Raw genomic sequence first — 4,189 nt, 5'->3', positions numbered from 1 at the left:
ATGGCAACTGAGAGTTCCCCACTATTAGCTTATCAACTTCTTGGGGAAGAAGGAGCTACATTTCTGCCATATGGGATGGGAGTTCAGGAAGTGGGGCCCTTCGGAAACTCTCCACTTTCCTTGGTGTGGTAGTGCCCACTGTCCTCTCCATGTTCAGCATTGTGGTCTTCATGAGAATAAGATTTGTCTTAGGCCATGCTGGGCTGATCCAAGCTTTCGCCATGTTGCTGATTGCCTACTTCATCCTGGTGTTGACTGTCCCCTCTGTTTGTGGCATTGCTACCAATGGAGCTGTGCGTGGGGGTGGAGCCTATTTCATGATCAGCAGGACATTGGGTCCTGAGTTTGGAGGAAGTATTGGCCTTATGTTCTTTCTGGCCAATGTCTGTGGCTGTGCTGTCTCTGTACTGGTTGCTGGTGGAAGCCATACTGGATGTCTTCCTCAAGGCTATGGCTGGAATCTGCTGTATGGAACAGTGTTGTTGGGCCTGGTGGGGTCTGTACCTTGGGAGCTGGCCTCTATGCACAGGCCTCTTTCCTTACATTCCTGCTGGTCTCTGCCTCCTTGGCCTTGGTTCTGATCAGCTTTATGGCTGTGGGACCCCGTGATGTCATCCACCCCTTTAGGCCAGGCACCAATGGTTCCTCAACAGTACCCCAACTGGGCCACTTCACTGGCTTCAACATTAGTACCCTGAAAGCTAACTTGGGTGCGGGCTATGCCCAGCACTACACTACCAGGGCCACAATGACCTTTGCCAGTGTGTTTGCTGCCCTCTTCAATGGCTGCACAGGCATCATGGCTGGGGCCAACATGTCAGGGGAGCTGAAGGACCCTAACCAAGCTATCCCTCTGGGCACTATTGTTGCTGTGATTTATATATTCTTCATCTATGCTCTGCTGTTCTTCTTTTCCAGTTTTAGCTGTGACAGAACTTTGTTACAAAAAGACTATGGCTTCTTTTTAGGTATTAGCCTGTGGCCTCCAATGGTGCTAATTGGGGTATATGGTGCATCACTCTCGATCTCTATGAGCTCACTTATTGGTGCCTTACGCATTCTCCATGCCCTGGCTCAGGATGATCTTTTTGGGCTAATTCTGGCTCCAGCAAAAGTTGTATCGCAGGGAAGGAATCCCTGGGGATCTGTGTTGTATTCCTGGTGTCTAGTGCAGGTGACACTTCTGGTTGGGAAGCTTAACACCTTGGCAGCTGTGGTCACAGTGTTCTACCTGGTAGCCTATGCTGCAGTGGATCTTTCATGACTGAGCCTTGAGTGGGCATCAGTCCCCAACTTCCGCCCCACTTTCAGCCTGTTCTCCTGGCACACCTGCTTGTTGGGCATGGCCTCTTGCCTGCTCATGATGTTCCTCATCAGCCCAGGAGCTGCAGGTGGATCTCTGGTGTTCATGGGGCTGCTCTCTTCCCTGCTCACTGCCTGAGGAGGACCTAGCACCTGGGGTTATGTCAGTCAAGCCCTGCTGTTCCACCAGGTTCAAAAGTACCTATTGCGGCTGGATGTGTGGAAGGACCATGTAAAGTTCTGGCGACCACAGCTACTGCTCTTGGTGGGAAATCCATGAGGGGCACTACCCCTACTGTGACTGGCCAATCAGCTAAAAAGGGTGGTCTCTATGTGCTGGGCCATGTCAGCTTGGGAGACCTTGATTCTTTGCCCTTGCACCCTGTGCAGCCCCAGTATGGGGCTTGGCTGAGTCTTATAGTTCGTGCTCAAGTAAAGGCTTTTGTGGGCCTCACTCTTTCACCTTCTGTGTGCCAAGGGGCCCAGCATCTGCTGTGTATTTCTGGTCTTGGTGGCATGAAGCCAAATACATTGGTCGTACGATTTTATGATGATCCACCACCTCAAGACCACTTCCTAACAGATCCAGCCTTTTCAGAGCCTGTAGAAGGAGGGGGGCCTGCCCTGGATTCCTTATTCCCTCCACCACGAGCCCCTGGCAGTCCTTGGGCACTCACCCCCCATGACTATGTGGTCACAGTAGTAGATGCCTTGAAGATGAACAAAAATATTGTGCTAGCTCAAGGATGTGGGGCATTACCACCTGAATGGCTAACCCAGAGCTCTGGGGGTTCTTCCCAAAGTCACCATGTGGACATGTGGCCCCTTAACTTGTTGCGGCCAAAAGGGAGCCCTGGTTATGTCGATGTCTGTGGTCTCTTCCTCTTGCAGATGGCAACTATCCTGAGCATGGTTCCTGCCTGGCAAAGTGCCAGACTGCAAATCATCTTGTGTCTGGGACCTCAGGAAGCTCCTGGGACTGGTGAGGCAAGGCTCCGGGTATTGCTGAGTCAGCTTCGGATCAGGGCAGAAGTTCAGGAGGTGACCTGGGGTGAAGGAGCCAGAATAGATGAGGATGAAGATGAGAGTAGCTTTGTGAATGGGAGCTGTGGAGATGCTGAGGTTGATTCACTAGCCATCAGTGCCAATGCCTTGGTTCCAGCACAGCAGAGCAATGGCAGTAGTGAGGGTCCAGGGGAGCCTGAACAGGATCATAGGAAGGAGGGGCCAGCTACAGCCCTTACCTTCCTCTACTTGCCTCGGCCACCTGCTGACCCTTCCCGCTATCTCCATTACTTGGCATTGTTGGAGATGCTGAGCCAGTATCTAGGTCCAACATTACTCCTCCATGGAGTCACTCCAGTCACCTGCATTGATCTTTGACTTTCCTCCTCTTCCTTAGGAGGAACTGAAGGAAGAACAATTAGGTCTCCTAGCCCATCTCAACATGTGGTCTCTGAGATTCAAGGAGGAGGTTAATTTGGTTTGCCTCATGGGGCCAAAATCCCAGTAAGGGTATTAAATGACTCATTTTAAGGGGCTTAAATTCTGTCTCCAGTGTGGGAAGGACCCTTCTGCACTGATGAGGCAGCTGTGGTCCCCTTAAATTATGAATGTGTGTGGAAAGAGACTCTGCTTTCCCACTTCAAATCCATTTTGCTTTTACTTCACTGGTGCCTTGTTAGGAGGGGCAGGTTCTCCTCATCTTGGGCTCCTGTTCTTTAGCCTACCTCACTCTGATCCCTTATTTCTGAGTATTATAATCACTAGCCTACCAAGACTTTATATATTTTAAACTTTTTTGCTTGCCATGAATAAAAGACCAACACATTAAAAAAAAAAAAAAGAAAATGATATGCTAAAAATCAGTTTAAGCTTAATGGAAAAAGCAAATCAAAAGCCAAATGAGAAGAAGATAGACTTAAAAAAGTAGAATTGGCCAGCTGGAAAAGGAGATTAAAAAGCTCTCTTAAGAAAATAACTCCTTCAAATGCAGAATGGAACTAAAGGAAGCTGCTGACTTTGCAAGAAATCAGGAACAAATAAAACACTTTCAAGAAAGCCAAAAATTAGGAAAAAATGTGCGTGGTGGAGCCAAGATGGTGGCATGAAGGGAACATCTCCCGGGAACTCCTTCTCCCTGAAACTTCCCATTGGATAAACAAACAACCTTGAAAACAGATCCAGAAGAAATAATTTAAAATTCATTGAATGACCTGAAAGCCAGAATCAAGGGAAGGGTCTAATACTCATTTTTCAAGAAATAATACAGAAAAATTGCCCTGAGATCCTAGAAGCAGAGGGTAAAATAGAAATCAAGAGAATTCACCAGTTGCCTCCTGAAAGAGATCCCAAAGAAAACTTCCAAGAATATGATAGCCAAATTCCAAAACTCCCAAATCAAAAAAGAAAATTCTAAAACTGCCAGAAACAAACAATTCAAATACCAAGGCTCCATAGTTAGGATTACACAGGATCTGGCAGTATCTACATTAAGGGCTTGTAGGGATTGGAATATGATATTCTGGGAAGCAAAAGATCTTGATTTACAACCAAGATCCAAGTACCCAGCAAAACAGAACATCCTCTTTCAGGGGAAAAGATGGACTTTCAGTGAAACAGGGGACTTTTTCCTATGGAAACAACCAGAGCTGAAAAGAAAGCTTGATCTACAAGTATAGTCCTCTGGTAAACCATAGAGGGGTAGATAGGAAGGACTAACTATGCAGAACTTAATGATATTGAACTGTTTGTATTCCTGCATTGGAAGAAGATTTTGATAACTCATATGAACTTCCTCATTTATAAGAGCTGTTAGAAGGAGCATATATAGACACAGGGCACAGGAAGAAGTTGAATATAATGGTATAATATAGTAAAAAGGTGG

At 47.0% G+C, this 4,189-nt stretch overlaps 1 pseudogene; it reads left to right on the top strand.

The window, feature by feature from the left end:
* LOC141518605 (solute carrier family 12 member 9 pseudogene) lies at window positions 1–2,685 on the top strand (annotated as a pseudogene).
* Window positions 2,686–4,189: the final 1,504 nt, after the last annotated feature.

The sequence above is a fragment of the Macrotis lagotis genome, chromosome 1 (assembly GCF_037893015.1).
Source record: "Macrotis lagotis isolate mMagLag1 chromosome 1, bilby.v1.9.chrom.fasta, whole genome shotgun sequence".
Taxonomy (NCBI): domain Eukaryota; kingdom Metazoa; phylum Chordata; class Mammalia; order Peramelemorphia; family Peramelidae; genus Macrotis; species Macrotis lagotis.
Note: the sequence above shows the minus strand (reverse complement) of the source record. Positions and strands in the feature narration are given on the sequence as shown.